Genomic DNA, 27005 nt, shown 5'->3' with positions numbered 1-27005 from the left:
ATGGCCTCTCTGCTGTGGGCGGGTCATGGTTGGGTTTTTTGTTGATGGGGAGATAAGTAGGTAGTAGTCTGAGCAGAAAACCAAGGCTGCTTTTGTGTTTGATCTGGAGCAGTTCAGCATTGCATTTGTCCATCTGTAAGGTGAATGACCCAAAACCTGAACGATAAAAACAATCCCAAATAAGCCAAATAATCAATGCAGAGTTTGCAAGCAAAACAAGGTTTTATTACATGCAAAAAAGTACCAGATGGTCCGTTTAACCGAACTAACATGGAGCTCGCCCCACCCAAAGAAGTTACATCTTTTATAGCAGAAAACTGCAAATTAACAAAACTATGCATAATAAAGATTACAACATGATCCTGCACTCCCCATTGGCTAACACCTATATACAATTCTAATTATCCCCTATGGTCCATTACCCTATTGGTCACACATTGGGGCTCATTATAAGATGGCCGGTGCGGTACTAATGTGCTGGTATTAAAGTATAACGGCACGTTACCACACCAGCCAACTACTAGTTTGCCAGTGGGGTACAGGAAGGACCTCCATCTAAGTGCTGGAGGTAATTCCAACACCCTACTGGCAAAAATCACCGGTTACAGGCTCCAGTATTACCGATGCTGTTAATATCTGCAAAAGCCCCCATAGGACTCCATGGACTGGTGTATTTACCACCATCACTGGCACTCATAATTCGGCAGTAATATCACCAGAGAGAGTGCCAGTAAGGGTATTACCATTTTCCGGTATCCTGGCAGAATTAGGACCCAGATACTAGCAATGTTGTAATGAGGGCCATTATCTAAAACACATTCCCCTAAACATGTGACCTGCTACATCGCCATTGTGAAACTTGGGAGTTGATTGACTACCAAGTACATTGTTGCCATAATACATTTCTTTTTAGCGAATAAATATTCTTTACTATTACGTGAGTTGCACCCCTCTGTCAGATCCTGATCAAAGTGTAAATAGTGAGGTCAACTCTGCTTTGATAATACAATGGGCCTCCTCATTATACCAGACAATGTGGCACGCACAAACAGCTTCCTTCCCTTGTAGATACATTTATTGGCATCACCTCTGCTCCTCCCATTCCAAATCACAGTACAGCCCTAGCACGTTTCCCTCTTATCTCTCTGGGAACCCAGGTGCCCACGAATGACGTGATCAGGTCACCACTCTTATGTTGGACTTTCACTTATTCATTGATCCCTAGAGTGCAGCTCCTGCAGTTCAAATAGGATGACTGCTCTTCGGGTGAGGGCAGCAGTGCTCTAAATCTTCACCAGGCCTCTTAGCATCACAGAACCCCATGCCCTGTTCACATGAATTCAACCTTCAAAGGGTGCATCCCTACCCTTCCTCCCTGGACCCAACATTCCTTCCCCAGCTCCACCAAGCTCTGCAGCTGGACTCAATTAACTGTTATCAGCACAGCACAGCTGCCTGTAACCTTGACAGTGTTAGGCAGAAGCCTGTGCAGTTCCCTCTGGGACCACTGCAAAAGATTTACGACTACAAGTGTTTGGCAGTAAACCCACTTGGTAGCAGTCTGTACCACACAGATTCACTTGGTAGCTGTGGCTGAGCAGTCAGACTTCCCTCAAGAAGAGTTAGGCAGTATACAGAGGATTCACAATAGGTCAAGAGAGCACAGTCGAACAAGTAAACACTGACCAGGGCTTGGTGTAAAAGAGATATAATTATTTATTTAAAACCACATCTAGAAAAACAATCTAGAAAAACACACAGGCACTAATAATAAGCAATTCAAAAACACGGTCACTAAAAGATATACACTCCCTTAAAAGAATATTAGACAAGTCTTAAGTAAAGCCCCACTTATTTTCAGACAGCGGTGAGCGCTTAACGTAGATGGCACTCTAATAGTTCGTTTTACAAAGGGAGAGAAGAGCAGAGAACAAGTTGAAACAGATCCCAACACTTTTATCAGAACATAACAAGAGAGGAAGGCAAAGTAAAACCGTGAAGTTAGAGTTCAAGAGGCCGGATCCACTTTCATAGGATCCAAATGAAATGTGTCCAAGGTCACATGGTTGCAGTGCACAAGAGTCTTGTAAAGGTTCAAAAAAGAAGTTGGACCAAAGAAAGGGACCAGTCAGAGGGTCAAGGCGGCCAGCCCAGTCCAGAAGGTTAAGGGGTTATTATTACCTTGTAGCAATCTTTAGAAAGGGAGGCCTGGCGGACACGGTACCTTAAAGTGGTGAGAACCCTCCAGCGGGGGCAGTTGTTCCAGGCAGCGGATGCAAGTCGGTGCTTCGTCCGGGGGAAGAGAGGATCTCGTCGTGAAGGAAGACAGGAGTCCGTTGCACTGCCAGGGAAGAAACCAGCCGTGGAGTTTCTCAGGTACAAGGAGCGGTCCGGTGATTTGCGGTTCATTGGCGAGTGGCTATCCAGCTGCCGGGGTGCTTGGCACGGGCAGTTCGACCACAAACCAGGCTGGGGTGCGAAGAAAGGAAGGTAAACTGGTTGTGCCCAACAGTCAGGGGAAGAAGCCTCTCCAGCCGGGAGATCTTCTCTGTCGTCGGGAAGTGGTGAGTCGGTTCTGCAGGGCTCCACCAGTGGGGTCGTCGTGGTAGGTCGGCTCAGCTTCTCCCTCGTCAGATTCTCAGGTCCTGTGGCGACCTCTGAAGTTCCAGTCCCCAAAGCCCTGCTTTTATGCAGAAAACCCCCATTCATTCAGCCTAGCTGTCACTCAAACATGCTAAGTGGTGAGCCGGCCGGCTCACCACTTGGGCCAATCACACAAGAGTGCGACTTGAGTTACCAAGGTAACTCAGTCCAGGGTGCCTAAACCCCCTCCCACACCCCCTGTGGTACCCAGACAGAGTGGCACCACTTTTGGAGGCTTCTGTGGAGAAGCCCGCCAAAAAGTGGAACAAAGGGCTCGACTTGGGTTGGAGTCACAGAAGAGAACACGAACACCATTTTAGAATCGAGTCTTGGCAAAAAATACAAACTGGCGAATTAATATTAAATAAATAAACCAGCGGTGTGTTCGAAGCTATGAGAATTAAATAAGTTGGTAGCCTCGAACAATGGGAAAATCCCATTGGGAAATATTCGCAGTCGAATATAAAAAGTAGTTTCCACTGCCACCAGCCAAAACTCGATCAGGGGGGACGGAGACGTGCCCCCTCGACTAACAGACCCCGGGGCAATCGAATTGCCCCGACCAATACGTCCACAATATGATGGTTTGTACTGGTTTCTGTTAATAATTTGGGACTAGTAAAGCCAGTGGTGACTTTACATGCCCTGGGAGACAGTGGTCAGTCCCAGGGTATGGAGTCTATGGTGGGGGGTCACTATGACACCCCTGTGTTACTGCACGGAGGGTGCTGGGTAACACACATAGGAAAAACACATGAGACCCTATGGAGTAAAGGACCCCATAGCCCATAAAACACATTACCAGTCAAAGGAATACCATAAATCATGTCCAAGAGTGGGAGGAAAAAGAGTCTCACTCTTGGCAGGAGGAAAAAAACAAACTCCAGAAATCCAGCAAAGCTGCTGGGGGACTCACTAGGTTAGGAAATTCAGCCTAAAGAGAGAATTCTCCCTAACAGACAGCACAACTTCTCTGTGGGGGGTGCTAAGGGGAGTTGTCTCAGGATCAACTGGACAGAGCCACAGCTCCAAGTTAGATCTGTTTCTCATACCTTCACAAAACGCATCCTGTAAAGTGCCCTAAAATCTAACATGGCGGAACTCCTGCTATCCTAGTCCCCGGATTTCACCTTTACCGTAACACTTCTCTGACTCCATCTCACACGCTCACCTATGTCAGCTACGTACTAGCACATCTCTTAAAACATAACACTGTATACTACCGCTAAATGCAAAATACATCACCCTATCTTTAACCTCTGCATCCGCAAAGTGAATACATTGTTTCTCTTTCTGTGTGGCTATATGGTGCTTCTAACATGTGTCAAAGCTAACTACAAATGGATATAGGCGCATTCTGCCGTGCCCAACGAGAACTAATAGCACTAGGCCACCTGCTAACGGGTGTTGCAGTCTAAATCTCTTCGCCTGCCTGGGAAGTTGCTCTTGCATCCCAACACATGGATAATTTATTTTAAATGCAGATCTTCCATGATGTTTTGGAGTTTGTGTTCTACTTTATTCTAATTGTGTCTCCCCAGATCAGACCACCCGTTGTCAAAATGTTGCCTGAAATGTTAGCTACTTTCACCAACAACTTTCTCTGATCTTTGAGGAAGTTTGGATTTTTGCCTGTAGGGTGGTAGGTGATGATGATGAGTTATAATTTGGGAGGATTTCAGACTGAAGTACTCAAAGGACTTGACCATGAAGACCACAATTCTGCAGGGGCTAGGTGTGCTATATTTCATGTGTCCATATGGTTGGCTGAGCGCACATTGAGAAATTCTATTGTTCGAGTATTTAGGTTTATCTGTTAACTACTACTCCTGAGGCTGTTATGCTGTGATCTTCATGGATAGGCTCTGGGGATGTGTCTGGGGTGTTTGGCCTATTCAGTCAATGAGTTGGGGGTGATGACTAGGTCGGCTCACCAGTTTCATACAGAAAGGACCTGTGGTCACCTTGGGTTTGGACCTGGGTTCGAGACTTCCTTTGTGTTCAAAGGGAAGTGACCTAGTGACGTGTCTAGTTGTGGTGCTAGGGTTGCTTTTACTGATAAGAAGTAGTGGATTGATCGGCTCTGCATGGGTGTAAACAGGCTTTAAGGATCAGGAAGATTTTTCAAAAATCTGACAGAACATGCTTACGTTTCGTAGAAGCTGATGGCGACTGTTACTTTGGTTTAACTGGGTAATGAGTTGAGAGCCCAAAGCCACCATTAATGGTGCAATTAGATGCGATCAGTAATATTGTCTTGGTGAGGTGATTCTCTTTGCCCAAGAAATGTGTGAAGAATGTTGTGGGTCTCTTCCTTATTTTGGGGCTTTAGTAGCTGTCAGAAAACAGAATGTTAGTTATTTTGTTTGTTATTGTATTTGGGTAGATAATATCTAGGTGTTAGGCAGAATTGCATGCAGTACCCTCTGGGACCACGACATACAATTAGGACTAAAGGTGTAAGCAAAACCAACCTTTGGTATAAGTCTGTACTACACAGTTTTTGGTATCGAGCTGAGCAGCCAGGCTTACCTCAAGAGGGAATGCGAGCAGTACAAGGATGTTACACAGAGGTCTTACAATCACAGTGGTTCAAGTAGACACTTACACTCAAGGTTTCTTGGTAAAACACTTATTCATTTATTACACAATCATTTAGAAAACATTCACTAGAAGAAGTCAACTTAATATTATACACAAACACACTTCAGTACTGAACCAATAGGTTTCTGAGTAAATTAGGCTCCCCTGAAATAGGAGCAAAATGGCATTTCAGTTACTTTAAATGGGAGTAAAAGGCACAAGTTAATAGAAAAGATCACAAATACTTTCTTAGGCAGTGCAAATAGTTTCAGTTCACCAGAGGACTCGATTCAGTTCAATGGGCATAGGCCAAAGTCAATGGACTAGTGTCTTGAATAGGAAAGAGCAGTTCTTGTAGTAAACGGTAAAGTCTTTGCAAAAGTTCTCAGAAGTAGTTTTGTATGAAAAAGAATCATATGTTGGGTCACAAGCTGATTAGGCCTGCAAGTTGGGAAAGTTCTATGAACTTTCAGAGCGATAGGTAAGTTCTCTCAATTGGGTCGGCACAGTACCTTAATATGAAGCACAAGATGCAGCTGAAGACGTTGGTTCCTGGCAGTTCCTGCAGATCTCACTGTTCCTGAGCCTCAGTCATGGGGACAAGAGGGAGGACTTCGGGGGACTCCTGCACTGCACAGGATCACCGGAAAACGCGGACAAAATGGAGTCACATCAGTTTGAGTAGCTGCAGTCAAGCACACAAGCTAGTGTCCTTCCCCCTGGTTAAACCTAACCAGCTCCGAGAATGGTATCCAGGTGGCTTACGAGTTGATTGGTCCCACCAACTAAAAGGAAGAAGTCGTCCTTGAAGGGGCTTCTCTGTTGAGATGAACATTGGCATCGGACCTGTAGCAGGGCTTCACCGGGCAAAACCAACGGTCCAGGAGTTGCAGCACCTGTCCTCTTTCAGCTCTTCTTCTGTTCTTTTGTTCCAGGGGTCGACTCTGCTTTCCAGTCCAAGAGACTCGCCTTTTAAACAGTTTTTTCCCTTTCATTCCAGCCTAGCTGTCACTCACCCAGCAGGGTGGCTGTCCTTGCCAGACAGTCCACCAGCCAATCATGCCAGAGTGCATTTGGGTCTCCTAGGAGACTAACCAGAGGGAGTTTCAGGCACCTCCCTCACTTCCTGCCCACCCCAGACACTCAGACGCCAGAGGCGGTATTAAGTCCTGAAGGCCGCCAAAGGCATACAAACAAAGGGACCAAACCTGGTTTGGCGAGCAGAGACAAACTCTAGAAGGACCTTTCCAAAAAGAAACGGCGAAAAAAGAAGACCGGGACCTGTTTAAACAAAGAGGCTTAAGGCGCCATCTTGAAAAACATGGCTCCCGCAATTTTTAGCTACCGGTGTTCCCGGTCAGGAAAAATCATGGTTGTTCTTGTAAAACCAATGCCACCAGCCATTTCGATAGGAAAGGGTGTCATTTGACTGCTACATAAGTATTTAGACACAGGGGATACTAGGTAACCCCTCCAGCACTGTATTGTAAGATAGTGTGTGCTGGGTCTAGGAATTTGGAATACTAGTAAAGTCAATTTCACTTTACATTCTATGGGAAGCAGTAGTTTATCCCAGAGAAGGTATTTAAACCTTTTGGAAGTCTAAAAGACATCCTTGTGTCACTGCACTGAGGGTGCTGTGTAACACACATGAAAAGATGATGCCTGAACAAAAGAATAAAACACACATCAAAATACATGAAAGAGTGGGAAAAAAGGCTCACACACTTTCCAGGTAAAAATAATCAAGTCCTCAAAATCCAGCAACGTTGCTCGGGGTCTCTAAGGTGAAGGGAATTAGCACATTTATGAGAATTCTCCCTAACACTCGTTCCCCCCCAGACTAAGAGACAGGAGGATTGAATCCACCCCTGAATGAATCTCCTTACTCCAATCGATCAAACATTCTGGAGAGACCATCAGCATTTTGGTCATTACACCCTGACATGTGTTCAATGGTAAAATCAAACCCCTGCAGGCTGATTGACCATCTTACCACTTTAGGATTTTCCCCCTTCATCTGCATTAACCATCTCAAGTGTTGGTGGTAAGTCTGAATCACAAATGTAGATCCATACAAGTATGGTCTAAACATCTTCAGTGACCACACAATAGCAAAACATTCTCCTTCAATGGTTGCCCACCTTGTTTCTGGTTCCTTCAGCTTTCTGCTGATGAAGCAGATGGGATGTCCCCTACCTTTCTCATCCAGCTAACTCAGAACTGCACCTATACCTGTATTGGAAGCATCTGTTTGCACAATGAAGGTTTGGCTGCAGTCAGGAGCTCTTAACACTGGAGCTTGACAAAGGGCTTTCTTAAGTCCTTCAAATGCCTTGGTGCACTCCTCATTCCATCTGACCTTTTCAGGAAATTTGGGTGAGGAGATCACATTCAAGGGGGAAGCTATGGACCCATAGTTCTCTATGACGTTCCTATAATAACCAGTGAGACGTAAGAAGGCTCTCATTTGGGTTTGAATAGTAGGGGTGGCCCATTCTTGTACAGCTTGTACTTTGCTAGGCAATGGCCTTATTTCACCTCCTCCTACCTCATGTCCAAGGTAGACCACTTTGCTTTGACCAATTTGACATTTACTTGCCTTTATGGTCAGATGGGCCTGATCAAGAGCCTGCAAAACATATCCTGAGCGGTCAACATGTTCTTTCCAAGTAGGGCTGAACACTGCAATGTCATCCAAGGATGCCATGCAGAAGTCCTCCATCCCATTCAGAACTTGGTTAACCATCCTTTGGAATGTTGCAGGTGCATTCTTCAATCCAAAAGGCATTACCTTAAACTGGCAGAGGCCTGCTGGGGTTGAAAATGCAGTTTTCTCCTTGGCATGGTCTGTCAGAGCTATTTGCCGATAGCCTGACGTTAGGTCAAATGTACTGAGGTACTGGACTGAAACATGTCCACCCACACATCTGTCCTAGGTAAAGGATGGGCATCAGTCTTAGTGACTGCACTTAGAGCTCTATAGTCCACACAGAATCTCAACTCCTTGGATCCTGCCTTTGGTACTAGTACAACTGGACGAGACCATGGACTGGTAGAGGGTTCTATTACCCTGAGATCAAGCATCTTGTTGACCTCTTCCTTTATGTGGGTTCTGACATGATCTGACATTCTGTAACCTCTACTTTTAACAGGTAAACAGTCACCAATGAGAATATCATGCTGGCCACAAGCGGTCAAGCCTGGTGATAGTGAAAACAGGGAGGCAAACTGATTCAACCGAAACATGCACTCCTCCTGTTGCTCAGGTGATTAGAAGAGAGATTAACTTGTCAATTTTCTCATCTAAAGGTTGTCCCCTGAGGAGATCAGGTAGAGGTTCACTCTCTCCCTCCTCTTGAGCTGAAGCTAGAAGCAAAGCTCCCACTTCTGGTCTTGAGACATAGGCTTTTAAACGGTTGGTATGAAAGACCCTGGCGGCCTCCTCAGGATTGCCTAAGTCCACCAGATAATTGACCTCTACAAGTTTTTCCACAACCTTGAAGGGTCCAATCCATTTGTCCTGTAAGCCCCTCTGCCTTGTAGGTAACATAACTAAAACTTGCTGGTCTTGAGTACAATCAACCATGTTGGCCTTCTGGTCATGCCAATGCTTCACCAGAACCTGACCTGCTTTTAATTTATAAGATGCTTCTGTCATCATGTGTGTCATTCTCCTCCGGAGACCTAACACATAGTCAGTGACTCTCAGTGGCTTGGGAGAAGGAGCACTCTCCAACCCCTCCTTAATTAGGGCCAATGGACCTCTAACTGGATGACCATAGAGAAGCTCAAAGGGACTAAATCCAACTGCCCTCCCGAGGGACTTCTCTATAAGCAAATAGAAGGCATGACAGTAGAAGGTCCCACTTTCTTCAAAGGGTTTCTTCTAAAGCACATATCATGCTCTTCATAGTACGGTTAAACCTCTCTACCAATCCATTTGTCTGAGGGTGGTAGGCAGTTGAGAACTTGTAAGTCACTCCACAGTTTTTCCACATGGCCTGCATGTAGTGGAACATAAAATGTGATCCCCTGTCAGAGATGACTTCCTTAGGAAAACCTACCCTGGTAAAAATACTGAGTAGGGCCTTAGCAACAGCCTAAGCTGTAACAGTCCTTATAGGTATAGCTTCAGGATACCTAGTAGCATGGTCTACAACAGCCAATATAAATCGATTGCCTGAAGAGGTTGGAGGGTCTAAGGGACCAACAATGTCGATTCCTACCCTCTCAAAAGGGACTCACACCACTGGGAGAGGCACCAAAAAGGTGCCACATTCTTGGTTCCACTCTTGCCAGATGTCTGACAAGTGTGACAGCTCATACAGAATTTATCTACATCAGACCCCAACTTAGGTCAGTAGAAATATAGAGAAACCCTTTCCTTGGACTTCTTGAAGCTCAAGTGACCAGCCAAAGGAATATCATGGGCTAACTGTGGTAACTGGTGTCTTGTCTCTAGAGGCACTACACGTCTTCTGTAGTCCCCTGGGATAGACTCAGTTGGTTCACTGTAGAAGAGGCCATCTTCCCAGTACAACCTATGCTTCACTGGCTCTTGCCCGTCCACTGGGAAGTTGCCTGTTGACGAAGACCTTCAAGAGTAGGGCACTCTCTTTGACCTATGCTGAAGTCCGCCCTACAGGGGCCACCTTCTGCCAGTAAAGACTGCAGCTCAGGATGGTTTTTAGGATCCAGATCTCCAACAGGGGTGAGGTCTTCTTCCAGCTCTGAATCCTCAGCAGCTGATTCAACCTTTCCCGGTTGTTCCTCACACTCAGCCTCAGCTGGTGGAGTAATCACAGGTGTGACTTTGGACAGTCATCTCGAGATGTCCTGGTTGGTAGCACAGGAGTGCTTTCTGTCTTTTTCTATGAGACCTTGGGTTTCCCCTTTGTCTCATTCTTCTTTGAAATAGCAGTTAGTAATTCCTGTGGATTGGGTGTTATAGATTCCTCTAACATCCACTAGTGAGTCAGTTAAGGTACTCTCTCTGGACTTCCTTGTCTGCTCCCGTTTGCTTTTGCTGGGAGGCCTGGGGGTGTTTGATACAATTCCAAGAGTTTTTAAGTCATTCCCCAACAGGGCTCACCCAGGCACATCACTTTGCACACTAACAGGTATCTTGACAGTCATGTTGTTGCACTGGATGAGAGCTGGTAGTCTAGGAAGCATTTGGACAGGGCCTCCAGCAATCTTAGTGAGGCCTTTGGGTGCCTTAGTAACATTCTCAGGTTTGAAAAAAGATTCATCCACCACTGTAATGTTGGCCACAGTGTCTCTAATGGCAGGGGTCTCCTGACCATTTACAAGTACACTGTCCTTGTAATATTCTTGTGTGTTATCTGGAATTGAATTATAAATATCTAAATTCCGCTGTTCCCACAGACCCAGGGACACTAATGAAACACTGGCAGAGACTCCAATGGGGTCCTCAACCAGTAATCGAAAGTTTCCACTTGCCATTTGTACTTCTCCCTCTGGGGAAAAGGCTAAGGAGACAGTGTGGACACCTGAGGGTTTACCCTTGCATCTGGGATCCCCTTTCATATGGCCAGTAGACCTACAAGCATAACATTTTCCAAATGTTTTGACAAATGGGGGCTTCTGGTGACCTCCCTCTGGTTTGGCGCCAGAGGTTTCACTAGCCTGATTTGGTTTCCCTTGTGGCTTACCCTTTTTCTGGATGGGGCCCTCTTTTGGTTTGGCGGTAGTAGAATTCTCTTTGCCATCTTTCTTTTGCTGCTTCCCATCATCCTTCTTCTGAGTTGCCCCAGAATCCTTGTGAGTAGCCCTGTTGGCAACCCACAAGTCAGCAGCCTTTGCTAACTTCTTTGAATCAATTTCCTTAGAGTCAGCCAAGTGCTTTTCTCAGCTCAGGAGAGCAGGCATCAAAAATAGATTCTAACAAAAATAGATTTCTCATTCCTTTAAAAGTGTTAACTCTAACCCTTTACCGAACCATCAAAGTTCTTCAAACATTCACACGCCCAGATATCCCAAGGGGTCATGCCTTTTGAGGGTCCCAAACCTCTTAAAATACTGGGAAGGAGTTTTCCCAAATCTAGCTCTCAAAGCTAGTTTCACATTTTCATACTCCAATCTTTCAAGTTACCTCACCTCCATTACAGCATCAGTTGCAAGCAGGGGGAACCTAGACAAAAGCCAAGGAATCAACTGATTCCCTGTGAAACTCTGAATCCCATAGTTATACTCAAAATCAGCCAACCAATCCAAAATATCAAGTCTCACCTCATATATACTCACAGCTTCTTTAGGCATGCAAGGTCTCTTAGGACTGGAAGACCTAGAAGACTCTGGGATAGAACCATTGTCAAGAAACAATTTCTTCATTTCAAGAGCATGATGCATTTCCATTTCTCTGAGTCTGATTTCTTGATGTTTAATTTCAGTTTGCATTTGGATTCTTTTGAACTCTAACTCAAGTCTCATTCTTTCAAGAGAGACACATTCTGGACTCAGTACTGGACCTGGTAGGGTCCCTGTGGCTATAGGTTGAGGGCCTAAAGCAGGTAGAGGTGCAGTGGGCTCACATCCTAAGACTCCTCTGACTCTTCTAGCTCCTCAATAACAGAGTTAGACTCTGAATCATTATCATCCTCATCAACACTATCCACATTTGCTGAGGGGGTAGGGGTTATAACTCTACCTCCCAGCCTTTGATGATTTCTCAATCAATTCATTTTTCTTGCGTTTAACAGAGAGAGAGATCTGACTTTACACATATCTTTCAGTTGATCTACTGTTAAAATGATCAGGGCTTCCTGTTTGAAGTTATCCATATTTGGCATTATAAAACAATTGTTTTTCATAGCAGGTTGGCCACATTCGCTTTGGTTGCGGCTGCTTCTGGTCCTGGTGATGCCATAGTCGTGACTGTGGATTGGCTGTAACTGCTGTGTCGAGGGGAGAACTTATATACCGCTAGTTTCGCCCTAATGTCCATGTACAGCAGGCACAAAACATTGATGAGGGAGAATTTCTCTAGCGTGTGGCGGGAGGTGGCTTCCATCTCAGCGGTGCTGTATGGTGAGAAGAGGGCACACGCCCCAGGTGCTGAAAAGGGGGCCCAGCCTTCTCAGTGGAGGATAAACCTCAGTATCAATGGGAGAGGGTTATACTCGGTTTAGGTTATTTAGCCGGGTGCGGGAGCTGCCCATTCGTATTGACCAGATATTGTCAGTGCCGATATAACCCTAGAGTGGAGGGCTATGAGTTCCAGTAAGTTGCAGAGAGAGCCTGTAGTCAGAGAGAGATGTGGCTGGTGCTGTGTGTTAATTCTGAGGAGGGCACACGCACTGCGCCGCAGGGGCCCAACCCTCGGTCTGGTAGCCTGGAGTAAGGCTCGTTAAGGTCTCATTGAATGTTGTCTAGTCCGAGTTCTCAGGAATGGACTAGTTGGTCAGCAGCGAGATTTAGCTTGATGGCAACCTACAATATTGGGCGACTTGTCGCAGATCATGGAGATTGCCAGACCACCTCAGAGACTTCTTCCCATGGTGCCTTCGGCGGTCCTTCGCTTTTGGATCGCTGCTTTGATGCCTGGACCCTTTTGCAGAGTGGCACTGTGCGGACGAGTGTTTCCAGAATGGTTCCAGGATTCGGGGCCAAGTGAAACAGATAAAGGGTGCGGGGTATGGCAGCCTTGCCGTTGATTACAGTTTCTTCAGGTTGGTATCGTTTAGCAAGAGGAGTCGATGGGTCTCCGTAGTGCATTCAGGTCCTTGGGCGGTCCGTTGTGAACCAGAGCGTGTTGGCTGTGGGGTGCAGGGCACTGCGTGCGGGCCAGGCTATCTTGTCACCTGATCGAGATGGCGCCTCGATCCTGCCTTTGCTGGGCCAATTCTGTGCTTGCAGTGTGGGTGGCAGTTATGGAGGGCCGTCTGGCTCCTGTCCCCGTATGTCCAAAGTGATTGAGGCCCACTACCCAGGGGGCTGGCGTGGGTGCCCCAGCGCCGGTATATGGCTCCTAGGAAAGTCAATGCTGGGCAGGGCACACACCAGAGTTGCGTGGGCAGGGTTAGGGCTCCCAGCGGGGGGAGCCTTCAGAGCGCAGAGGCAGCGGGGACGGGCCTGTTTCCCGCACGGGCAGGGCACTCTACTTCAGTGATGTCTGCAACTCCCGGTGGAGGGGGGCCCCCGAGGCTGCTGTTACCTGGAGTCTGGGGGCTCCTCGTGGGCTCCTCGTTTGTTCCGATCCAGTGCGGGACGGCTCAGGCACGGGTCCTGGAACGCACTGGGTGGTTGCTTCTGCTTCCCTCATGTTAACGCGTTCCCTCGGCCTCTCCGTGATCGGGCTCGTACAGTTCGTAGTATAAGCTAGCAGGAGTCCAAGTCTTCCGTTTACACTCCTCACCGGTTCAGAGTCGTAGGTTTGCAGCTGCAGGACGTAGTCGTATCTGCCGAGTGTGGGTCCCCAACTCTGTCCGTGTTAGAGTTGAAATGTACCGTGACGGTGCATGTGGACACCTTGGGCCCGTTGCACAGATAACCGTCGGAGTTGCAACTACTGTTATCTCCATGAAAACAGCACCGATTCTGGTCAGATTTTTTCCTGGGGGCCACCAGGTACCTTCCGCCGTCAGGTTCAGGCGTCAGGCGATCCCTGAGTCCGGGGGAGGGGTATTATGGTGGGTGCACAGTCCACTTTGCCAGGCCCTTGTACGGAGCTCACACAAAGGAGTTTTCCATCCGTGCGCCCCCTGGTGGCCAGTCACAGACTCACCTTTTAAACAGTTTTCTCCCTTTTATTCCAGCCTAGCTGTCACTCACCCAGCAGGGCGGCTGTCCTTGCCGGACAGTCAGCCAGCCAATCACGCCAGAGTGCATTTGTGTCTCCTAGGAGACTAAGCACAGGGAGTTTCGGGCACCTCCCTCACTTCCTACCCACCCCAGACACTCAGACGCCAGAGGCGGTCTTCAGTCCTGAAGCCTACCAAAGGCATAGAAACAAAGGGTCCAAACATGGTTTGGTGCGCAGAGAGAAACTCTAGAAGGACCTTTCCAAACAGAAACAGCAAAAAAAAGGTAGCCGGGACCTGTTTAAACAAAGGGGCTTAAGGCGCCATCTTGAAAAACATGGCTCCCGCGATTTCTAGCTACCGGTGTTCGAGGTTCGGAAAAATCATGTTAGTTCATTGTAAAACCACTGCCACCAGCCATTTTGATAGGAAAGGGTAGCATCTGACTGCTACATGAGTATTTAGACACAGGGGATACTAGGTAACCCCTCCAGCACTCTATTGTAAAATAGTGTGTGCTGGGTCTAGGAATTTGGAAAGACTAGTAAAGTCAATTTCACTTTAGATTCTCTGGAAAACAGTAGTTCATACCAGAGAAGGTATTTTAACCTCTTGGACGTCTAAAAGACATGCTTGTGTCACTGCACTGAGGGTGCTGTGTAACACACATGAAAAGACGATGCCTATGGCGTTATCTAAAACTCAATACTCAAAGAACACAAGAGTAAAACACACATCAAAATACATGAAAGAGTGGGAAAAAAGGCTCACACTCTTTCCAGGAAAAAATAAAAAAAGCCTTAAAAACCAGGAAAGTTGATGGTGGTCGCTAAGGTGAATGGAATTAGCACATTTATGAGAATTCTCCCTAACACTCCACGCAACCATTGAAGTTTGTCGCTCTTGTAGATGACTACATTGTCCGTTATAAGTTTCTCCACACTTTAGTGGACATCGTGGTCTAGGCAAAGGGCTGGCTTCCAGCCTGTTGAACTCTAGTCTACTTAAAGTGAGGTCAGTTCCATGGCAGAGGTCCTTTGTGGTGTGTGTTTCTATGGTAATCCAAACGAAGTGTCACTTGGGAGCCCAGCCTTGAGTCAGGTTCTATGGAGGAAAGGAAACGCAGTCTGTTGTGGGGTTATGTGGCTCTTGTTTATGGGTTCTGGACCCCTACTATCTACGGGGTGATGAAGATATAGGGATAGTTGTGGAAATCATTGATAGAGCCTGGGATTCAGGTCACAGAGTTGTTTGGACAGGTGTCGGCGTAATGCCTGCCGAGACATATGGAGGGACTAGGTGTGGAACTGGGTGAGGGGTGTAGGTGAGTGCAAATTCTAGAGGGTAAGGCAATGGTTGCATGGTAAAAGGGTGGAAAAGGGGTGCTCTAATGGGAGATAGAAATGCAACTGGTGATGGTCCACGTGGCATTTAGTATCACAGCTGTGCCATTAGTGATGAGAACCTGGTGTAATGGGTGGTGGCAGGTCTTAGATGGACGTTCTTGTTGACGTCTTATGTTTCTGTAGAATTTTGACTCTACCAGACCAGACAGGAGTTTGAGGTTTCCCATGAGGACAATCTGGAAGGTAGGCTGAAGTATCCCGTGAATACAAAGGGTGATTGAGTTGACAGGGATTCTAGGGTGAGGTCAGGAAAGAATGACTTAGTAGCACTAAGATAGGGCAATAGAGAAAGATGAGAATAGTGAGAGGTATTTGTGCAAGCAGTTGAACCACATGTGTGTGAGAATATGTTCAAAAGAAGGAGAAAGAGAGAGGGGCGGAGTGGCAGGCCCGGATGATCAGAAGGTATTGAACAGTGTTACTGGGGCTTTTGAATCTGTGTTTACCATATGATGGCAGCAATTGGAAATGTGCAAGTCAAGACCTCCAGACAATAAAAACACTTCCCTATGGAAAAAGGCTTGGTGCACCGCTTTGCAAAGAAAACAAGGTTTATTTTGTATGCAAAAACAAAAAAGTATCAGAAGGTCCCGGAGAACCAATCTGACACAGAGCTCTCAGTTCAAAGGAGGTATTGGGTTTTTAAGGAAGGATATCGTCACCTATGACGTGAGCAATATACAGTGTTATCCCACCACCCTCATTGGCTACCAGCTACATACATACTAACAGCCCCCTATAGTCCTTTGACAGATTAGCCACACCCTAATCTACCCCTACCCTCTAACTCTAACACATGGTTCCCCTAGTCCCTCATTTGGATTCCGAGCTACTGGATTGTCGAGTTACCTGGGATGTTACCCGCCCCATCTCCGGATTACGTGGTGTGCACCTGGCCATTAGCATGAGCTTAGTGAACAACTCTGAGGTCAAATTGGCCCTTTGAAATAACAATACACTCCTGTTGATACCAGACACGTAGGCGCCCCAGCAATGCCTCCCCATCACTGAACTAGATTTGTTGGCATCACCTCTTGCTCTTCGTATCACAAATCATGGGATGTTCTGATCGTCCCTCTCCACTTACCTGTTGCCCACTCACCGTACACCCCCCTGCTTTCTCAAAGACCACATTAATCAGCCTAATTCTCATGAATGTATGTAATCAATTCCCCAGCCACCTGGCTGTTCAAATAATACAGCCATTTTCCCATGGGGCACTAGCACCCTCAATCTAAACCTAATATGTTGGCAGCTCAAGACCTCTAACCTGACTCCCATGTATTTGTCAGTCAGGAAGGCTGCAGCCCTACCCTCGTTCTGCCGTTCACATTCCAATCTTGGTCCTCCAAGGGTCTGCTGCTGGATACAATTAAAGGGTTATCTATTCAGCATGAATGTCACTGTTCTCAGCTCCACTACTGGGGCTTGGGAAAGGGAAATAATTCAAAATCTTCATTATACTATACTACTGCACTTGCAACAGGAAATACAAAATGCTAGGCCTCGCTTCCGATATGGTGGTGCTTCAGTATTGCCCTAACCACGGCTCTACATCTGCACCACCATTGTCACACATTGTCACCTCTACTATAAATATAATTTAAATAACGCTACACAATACCACCCGTGCCCTGTACCTGGGCCTACCTAATACTCTATAACTACCGTAAAGATACATTTGTTACCTACTCCATATTTTCATATGCAAACCTACTATATGGACAGCTCCCAACTGCAATCCCTGCACGCCTGCTGCAGCACACCTTCAATTTCTCATGTGCTAATAGATTTTCCTTAGTCTGAATCTTTTGGACATGGTGGGACGCTGCACGTTCATCCCAAAAGATGTTAAGCTGTAGCTTACATATTTTATTTTGTCTGTGCCTGGCTTTTGAGGCTTTAAGAGACATACCATGACAACAATGGCATATATGGGCTTACAATGTGCATGTTATTGCAATACATGGAATGTGGGCTGTGTTTAGAATGTAATAACTATTGTGATAGGGTCAGGTATGTGATCCTGTCAAAGGCTGACGTGAGGTAAAAGTAAAAGAGAACCTAGTCCCTGACCCCCAGAACATGTGCAGGGATATCAGTACCACTGTCCCTGCCACCACACCTATATCCCCTTTTGTCCTAGCTGGGATGCTTTTTCTTCTTTATCAGAACCAAAACACCCAGAATGTACTTGAGTGTAACCACGGAACTCTGACCGGAACCAGGGAAATGAAATCAAGACCAGAAAATGAATGGACAAGGATTTTCCCTGCCCAAAAAAGGTTGAGACACCCAACACCAGACCCACCAAGCCCAGCACCCATGGAAATGGTGGGACAACAGAAAATTCTCAGAGAGTATAGAGACTGTAAGTGAGACATAGACATACTCCCCAAATCCAGCTGGAATCCAAACTCACTAATACATGAGGAGAATGACATGGAAAACAAGCAGCCAGAGAACATGGCTGCTACCACACAAATTGAGACTGAAAAGTCGGCCGGCTAGAATCCTTCTAACAGACTTCAAGGTGAAGTCCAACCCCCTCAAACCCCAGGGAATAGTTTAGCAAGTGATTGGCCAAGGGGAGCACGTGACATAAATGGCCAATTGGAGCCGGTACATGTGATTTTTAATGAATAGAAAATAACTAACAACATTTATGTCTAAACATTTTTAACTAAAAAAAATGCTGTTTTTTTATTGCCAGGGTCCCCCCAAGATCCCCGTTTCCCTTCATGCATAATCCCACCCAACCCCCTCCCCGCTCATTTTAACCCCTTACCCCACCTCCATATATATATTTGATAACATTTGGTATTTAGTTCCCTATAAATGTTTAGATGTAATTGTTGTTCGTTATTTTCTATTCATTTATATCACTGCATACTGATGGAAATGCCAGAACAAAGTAGGCTGGTCTATAAAAGGCTAGCAGGTACAAAAGACGATGAACACGATGAACAGTGTTTTGGTGAGGTCAGGAGGAGTCGAAGTAGACTAAAAGACAAGCAAGGAAGGTGTACCAGAGAAAGAAGGAGGTGGAGGAGAAAAACATTGTAGATGACATCACTGATGCAGATTGTGGCTTAAACTGGGTAACTTTACTAACATTCTGTGAGAGTATGGCTCACTTTAAACATCCAGATATTATTATTGTGCATTGTGGAGGCAACAGTTTGGGCTATGTGACTGCAGGATATTTGCAGTTTGCCAAGGATATGTTCAGAAGCCTAATGGAACTGTTTCCAGCTGCGAAGATTATTCTTTCTGAAATCATTCCAAGGCAAACATGGAGATGCCCAAACCTTTTTCCCCTAAAATGGAAGAAGCTAGACAGCATGTCAATAAAGGTGTATGTGATTTTTTAAATTGCTTTGGGAATGGCATCTTTTGACAACAAAAACATCAAGTTAGATGGCTTAAATATTTTTGGAGGAGATGGAGTGAATTTGACTGATTTCGGAAATCAGATTATTCTTCTGAATATCCAAAATGTACTGAAACAATTTTTGTGAACTCTTGAAATATGTTATGAAGTATTTTTTATGTAGTTGTAGTAAATAAAAAGCAAAAACAGAAAAAAATGAGAAGCAGTTTTTGTGAAAGTTACAAAAGATAATTAAGTTCAGTAGAAGATTTGTTAGTTCAGTATATAAACCCCCACAATAGTTTAAAAAAAAATAAAAAACAAGTTCATTGATTTTAATTCCCCCACCCCACGCCTGGAATTTTGTAAGTGTCCGCATACTTTTGTGCTGTCAGCGGACTATGCAGACTGCAAAAGGCCCTGTGATTTTTATTTTTAGTTCTAATTTTTAACTGTGAAAGGTGGGTCTTAAAGGAACCTTTGTTTTGGTCTTTCTGGCTTTTATATTTTTTGACGATTTCGTTTTTTTTGTAGGTGAGGAGATAAGGTAGGGGAGGGAAGGCAGGGAAGGGACACCAACCACAGATATGGAGGGGTAGGTGGACAGGGCAGTGGCAGTGTTATTCGCGCTTGATGACCGCGTCCTTGAAAGCACTCTGACACTGGTCCTCCCTGCTCAGCGTTGTGTCGCAGTATAACAGAGTATTGTGACCCTCAAAAGGTACGGGTCAACAGCGTTCTTTATGGCCTGCGAGGCAGCCGGTGGGATCATCTGCCTCACAGGAGTAGCCTGTGTGGTGTCAGGAGCGGTTGAGGAAGATGGGGTAGAGGAAGATAACCTACTTCTGCCTCAGAAAGAAACAGCCTTTCTCAGAGCACCCGGGTGGTTGGAGCTAGTGTGGCGTTGCATGGAGATAGTCCCAAAAGAGTACTTCCTAGTTTATCTGTGACTAAATACAGCCCTGCACTCAATGCATTGAACCTTGGTAGCCCAAGCTTTTGGTACACCCCTAAGGGTTTAAAGAACCACCACACCCATGACTCTGTCTGGAGGTAGGAACCTCCTCTACCTCATATTCCTGTTCCTAGTCATCCTCCTCCTCATCATCATCATCGTGTCTGTTCCCCTGTCCATGCCCTCTATGTGGTGATGGTGGTGTTGGCCCCTGGGCAGGTGGGATGGCCATGAAAGATGCCATTCTTAAACTACTGGAAGAATCCTGGAAGTAGCTGTGAAAAGATGATCTTGGGTCCCTTCAGAGGAGCCGTCCGCAGACTGCTGTGCTGAAAATAGGCCTTGTAAAGTTGTAAAAAGTTGACAGATGAACAAAGAATGGGTCTAGGAGCTCTGAAAGGGTAAACATTGAATTTAAAAGACCCTAGATTGGCTGAAAATGCAGTTTCAAACTATCTGCAGTGACAGACACTGTCTGGGGACACGTCATCATGCTGCCTGGGCACAGTCACATAATGACATTTGGGGCGTCCATGGCGGTGGCAGGTGTTGAGCAGGAGATGCAGGGCGCATGCGCATGGGGCGCGTTGTGCGTGGAGTCATTAAAAGTCCATCACGTGAAACCGGACATGTCCGGAGAGGGCACGATGTCCACGGGCGCCCCATTGGTATATGGACCCTCCGAACAGTCATGATGTCTGCTGAGTATTAATTAGGGTTTTAAAGGGAAAAAAGAATTTATTACACAGTAATATACAAGATATTTACAGTAGAAGAAATCAATTTATTTATAAAAGGGATGGGGTATTAGAATGGGAAACATAAATTGGAGGGTTTGGAATTTCAATAAAGTCATCATCTTGGGAGGGAGAGAAGTTTCATCAAAGTGTCTTTGGTTTATGTTTTGTTCATTTGGATGGGGTGATTGCTGGGGGAAGGGTGACAGGTACAAGTAGGGGAGTGATAATCAACATTTCTAATAACAGACTAATGACTTTGCAGAGAGGCACATGCTGATTGGATGTTTGAAAACGTGAGGTTGTCGTATTGGATGGTGTTTTGCCTCTCATTAGTGCACAGTAATCTTTTTCACAGCCCCAGTACACAATTAAAAGAGAAACGTTACATGCTGAACACACTTAGCTAACATGTAAAATGGCTCTTTTTGGCCGTTTATTCACAAATCAGCATACATAAATGAATAAATGTAGTAAATAGAATACATGAATGTTTAAAAATGCTTCACTGTTAAAACAGCAGCCACAAAACTCCTCATCTCGCCAGAACTGCACTGAAAAGCCCCGAAACAGGCAGGCAGAGAGCTTTTCTCTGTCTGCCTAATTTGGTGCTCTGCATTTTAAACCTCCCACAAATTCTGGATTGCATTTTCCAGAATGTTCTGTCTCTTCAAAGTCCACCTGTTGCCAATACCCAGGAATCCTCTGCCGAAATGACCCATGGCAACCTCAAGAGGTACTCTTCCCTTTCTCATGAAAGTGTAAAAACAACATAACTTTCCTTCGGCTCTACAACGTTATCAGACACCAGCTGGCATCTTTATTCAAAACAGTCCTTGAAGCAATGTAGACTAACATAAGCAAGGAAAAATGTTTTTCTAGTGATTCAGAGTTCACATAAAAATGTATCTTTCGCTGAGGCCTGAAGAAAATGTGCAGATTTCACTGAGGCTTGAAGAGAATGTCCGTTATGACTCTAAGCGCACCCAGAATGCATTTCACATAGACACCATGTTTTTTAGTCAAAAGCATTATAACTCAAAAGCATTACAATCCACTCTTGGGTATTTGACTTCCATAACACAGTGGCACTAAAGTCGGCTTCTGAAACTGACAAAGCATTATAACTAAACTAGAAATACATTGAATACAACAGAACATTTAAATCATAACAATGATAAAAATACAAGCAAAGATATAGCGCAAAATTCCTCCAACACCTGGAATCCAAGAAAACAGCCAATACCACCAACTCCCGTTGTGATAAGATGTTACTTGCTTTGTCAAGTTCTTCAAATTTTGTATGTGGTTTTGCACAGACTCGGAATGGTCACTCAAGTTAAAACAACACATTCCTTCAAATGCATTACAACCTAAATTATGTTTTAATAACAAATAATCAATAGCAGCTCTATTCTCATAGCTTGGCTATCTAGAAGCAATTCTTCTAAGGCTTGAGAGGTTTGATTTAACCCTTTCACTACCAAGCATGCTGATTTAATCAAAGATTTATAGCCCCCCGCAGCTAATCCCCAAACCCCAACTAATTAATATGTAAGAGGTAGGACTTCTGATTCTGACAACAAATGCACATTTGAATCAGAGTCTAGAGATAGCCCTACAGATTCAAAAACTGATGTTTTGATTCTATGCAGTGTTGGCTGCAAAGGAAACTTCATTAGGGCAAGCTGTGTTAGTGCCCATGGTCTTCCATTCTTCGAAATGGAGTCCATTCAGTATCACAATTACACCAGCCAGGCACAGATTCTACAAAGCAAATCTGGAAAAAGGACATATCAGTGTTGACAATCACTCTCTTAAGTAACATTTATCTGCAGGTACATAGGCCCATTTTTCTTTTCCCAGCTCCATTACTAAAACTTCTTGGCCCCTGCAGGACGCTATGACATCTGCAGGTACGAGTGGGCCACTTGGTTTCTCTACCCACACCTTTGCGGTCTGATGAGCCAAATACACAGTCCCCACAAGTAGTTAACACTGTAGGGGGCTCCCCCTTCCTGATCATGGACAATTTTACAGGTAGAACAATCAGCTGGGCTATCCTGTCCCCTGCATGGATAGGCAGGATTTGGTCTCTGCTGTCCATTAAATGACTTTGATTTGCCTTTTGTAATCAGCATCTATCAATCCTCCCAGTACTTGGATGCCCGTCAATGCTAATCCAGATCTTGGGGCAATCAATCCCATGTGGTCTGGTGGAATCTGCACTCCAATTTCCGTTTCAATGACTAGTATAACTCTGGGTTCTAATATGATTTCTTGGTGAACATGCAAGTCTACTCCTGCAGATACTGGAGTTGCGCGGTATGGAGCTAGAGCATCTGGCGTAACCTCCCAGTAAACCAAAGTCTCTTCAGCTGAATTAGGTTGCATCTGCACTGCAGGTGTTAACAGGCGCGCCAAAAGTGTCTCATTCTCAGACAATGGTCTATTATTCAAAATGTGCACAGCATCAAACACACGACCACGCCAGCCCACCAGACTGCCATTGCCTGATTTGCCCAATTGTTCCATCAACAGTATCTCATGCGTTCAATCAAAGCCGCTGCTTGTGGATGATATGGTACATGGTAAAGCCACTCCATATTTTTCTCCTGACAGTACTCTTGAATCAACTTGCCTTTGAAATGCATGCCATTGCCACTCTGAATTTGCAAGGGCACATCATAATGTAATATGTTTTGATCTAAGAGCTTAATAGTTTTCAATTGTGTGGCCCTCTTGCATGCCAGCACCATCAAATATCCCGAAAAGGTATCCACAATGGTACATGCATATTGACAACTTTTACTGATTGGCATAGGACCGATATAATCGATCTGCCAGATTTGACCCGGTAATTTACCTCTTTGTAAAGTGCCCTGGACAATATGAGGAATGTGTCTATGCTGCTGATGTTGACATACAGGACACTACTTCTAAAGGGACACCAATCCCTCAACCTTGTGCCCACCTGCAAGTAGCTTTCTCTCCCATGTGTCCACATTTCTGGTGAGCCCACTTGGCCAAACCCTCGAAAATCGCCCTACTGATCCTCTGCATCCATAGAGGAAATCTTGGTGTGTTTGTCTGCAACAGAATTGAACCAACATTCTAATAATGAGTCAGTAGTACAGTGCGCAGCCGCATGATAAACTGTTACTTCACTTTGTAACAGAATTTCCCAGAAATCATGCAATAGTTTCTTTCCTCACAACTCTTCAGGATGAATTTTCCACCCATTCTTTTGCCATGTCGGCAGCCACACAGCTATCCCATTGGCCACTGACCATGAATCTGCGTACAAATGACATTGACCAGGTTTTTCCTGTTTCAAAGCTTGATATACTGCATTAAGTTCTGCAAACTGACTGCTCTTCCCTTTACCTGATGTTGTTAGAGTCTTTTTTGTCTTGGGATTATAAGACACTGCTTTCCAGTAGCGCTCAGTTCCTATGTAGCGAGCAGAGCCATCAGTGAATCAGGCATGTTCTGTTTGCTCCACTGTCAGATCCCCATAAGGCATTCTCCATTTCACTGGAGACTCATGTGTTTCTGCCACTTCCTGCAGTATGTAGTCTACAGGTGGTATATTAGCCACCTGCTCATTTAGCTTTGCAACCCCACCCTTTCCTGATTTTGCTTTGTCTTGGATATACCAATTCCATTTGATTATACTCGTCTCCTAAGCGTGTCTTATCCTGTGTGTTTTAGGAGAGCTCAACACCCACTGCCTGTACATCATGACCCACTGTCAGCTGTTTTGTATCAAGCAGAACCCAATAACACGCTAACAATTGCTTCATAAATGGAGTGTACTTAACACTAGCCTCAGGTAATTTGTTACTCCAAAATCCCAAAGGAACACGCTTTTTGTTCTGCTTTTGCCATAGGCTCCAGTTAGCAAAATGTTCTTGTACAGATACATTTAGTTCTACTTCTCCTGACTTCAAAGGCCACAAATCGAGCAAACACTTGTGTATAAGCACATAATAAATAAACAATTAATCAATCACGCTGCACTGTCTTTTGCCAAATCAAATGCTTTTGCTGCTCCTCGCCCCACTCAAATTCATATTTCTCTCGTGTCACTTTGTAAATTGGTGCAAAAATCTGGCCTAAATGTGGTATATGCTGTCTCCAAAATCCAAACAGCCCTATAAACTGTTGAGCTTGTTTCTTGTTCTCTGGAGTGGTAAATTCAAGTATTTTTTGTCTGGCTTTCGGCACCATCTGTCGATGCCCATTATGCCACTTAATTCCCCAAAACACTACACTCTCAGCTGGCCCTTGAATTTTGTTAGGGTTAATTTCTTAGCCTTCCTTCTTCAACTCGTCAATAATTCCTTCCAAATTATTTTGAACACTTCGCCCATCCTTGTCCTGTATCAGAATATCATCAATGTAATGTGAGATTTGTATGTCAGGATTACATGGTATCTAAATGTTCTGCCACCAGCCAGTGACAGAGGGTCGGGCTATGTAAGTACCTGCTAATATACCTACCTGTGCAGGGCAACAGTGGGGCTCTAGGGGGAGGGCTCAGTCATGGCGGTTGTATCCCTGCCTCATGTTGTGGGGAAGGCGCACCTTTCTGGGCTCACTTTCTTCCTTGGGGTTCAGTAACTTTTACCGACGTTTTATACCCCGCTTCTCACACTTGACCACCCCTTTGTCTAATCTGACGAGCAGTAAGACACCATTTGTATGGAACTCTGCAGCAACCATTGCTTTTGAACGACTCAAGGAGGCCTTCAGTACTTCTTCGATTTTGCATCATCCCGATGAGAACCGACTTCATTGTAGAAGCAGCCGCATCGGACTTCGCCATTGGAACTGTTCTGCTTCAAGAAGATCCTCAGTCTAGAATGGAATTTCCTGTCGCCTATTGCTCACGGAAGTTAACATCCAGTGAACGGAATTACGCCATCATTGAGAAGAAGCTCCTGGCTATAAAGTCTGCCTTTGAGGAATGGCGCCACCATCTACTGGGAGGAAGGTTTCCTGTGGAGGTACGCACTGATCATCGGAACTTGCAATATCTACAGTGCCGTACTTCCCGTTTGGCTCGCTGGGTTTTGTTTTTCTCCCATTATGATTTCACCATTACCTACATTCCCCAATCATGTAACTCGAAGGCTGATGCTCTTTCTCGCTCTTTAGAGAACAACATCGAACAGAATTGTCAAGACCAGCCTTTAATTGATCCAAAACATTTCTTGTTGGTAATTTCACATTGCCTGGATACCATTTTACAGGACACTTTAGCGTATCCCAACTGTTCCTTGTTGTTACAACGTCCTGAAGTAAATGAAAGCAGAGGTCTGCTCTTTTTTCACAACCGATTGTACATTCCTACTGAGGTCCTTCGAACTGCTGTCTTGCAGGGTCTTCATGATTCCAAGATTGGGGGGCATTGTGGTATTTGGTCCACTCAAGAACTGGTTTCCCGACAATTCCGGTGGCCAGGGTGGGCTAAACAGACCAGGGAGTATGTGGAATGTTGGCCTGTGTGTGCTCAGGTCAAGATTCCGCAAAGAAAACCTCTTGGGCTCCTACAACCAACCGAGACTCCACCCAATCCTTGGCATACTATTGCTACGGACTTTATCGTGGAACTTCCTCCTTCTGAAGGTTATGCATCATGGTGGTCATTGACTGTTTCACTAAATTGGCCCATTTCATTCCCTTCCAGAAAGTTCCCTCAGCCGGTTCCATGGCTCATGCTTTTTTGCATTCTATCCAGAATATGAAGGCATGAAATCGCAGGCTGATAAGAGACAGAGTCTTGAGTCTGCATTCCAGGTTGGGGATAGGGTATGGCTCTCCTCCAAGAAATTACCAGTACACAATCTCCCTACGAAGCTAGCACCTCGTTTTCTTGGGCCTTTTCGGGTGACAAGACGAATCTCTGCTGTGGCGTTTAAGTAATGTCTACCTCAGTCCTGGCGGATTCAGCCCGTTTTTCATGTCTCCCTGTTAAAACCATTTCGGTCAGATCCTTATGGTCGTTCCCACTCCCGACCTGCTGCTATTGATGTTGGGGGAACCCCGGAATTCGAGGTGCAAGAGATCTGTGACTCCTGTTATTTTCGGGATAGACTCCAGTTTTTGGGTGGACTGGAAGGGTTACTCCGCTTGTGATCGTACTTGGGAACCTTGTGGGAATGTCCATGCTCCTCGTCTGGTGCGGGAGTTTTTTCTTCGCCATCCCTGGAAACCGGGTGCCCCTGGTCTTTCTGGAGGGGAGCATAGTGTTAATACACCTACCTGTGCAGGGCGACAGCAGGGTTCTAGGGGGCGGGCTCAGTCATGGCGGTTGTATCCCCGCCTCAGGTTGTGGGGAAGGTGTACCTTTCTGGGCTCACTTTCTTTAGCAGAGCACGGGTGCCGTTGACGCAACCATCGAGAATGGGCTTGTGTTCCAAGCCTCGTTCTCTCTGCAACACCCGTTCGCGCATACGCTTCCGCCTTGCGCTTCAAGCCTCGCTTTCATACCGGATCGCTATTTTTGCGATCTGGTCCAGGAAATCACTGCCTCTC

The sequence above is a fragment of the Ambystoma mexicanum genome, chromosome 5p (genome assembly GCF_040938575.1).
Source record: "Ambystoma mexicanum isolate Mex_15411 chromosome 5p, UKY_AmexF1_1, whole genome shotgun sequence".
Classification (NCBI taxonomy): domain Eukaryota; kingdom Metazoa; phylum Chordata; class Amphibia; order Caudata; family Ambystomatidae; genus Ambystoma; species Ambystoma mexicanum.
Note: the sequence above shows the minus strand (reverse complement) of the source record.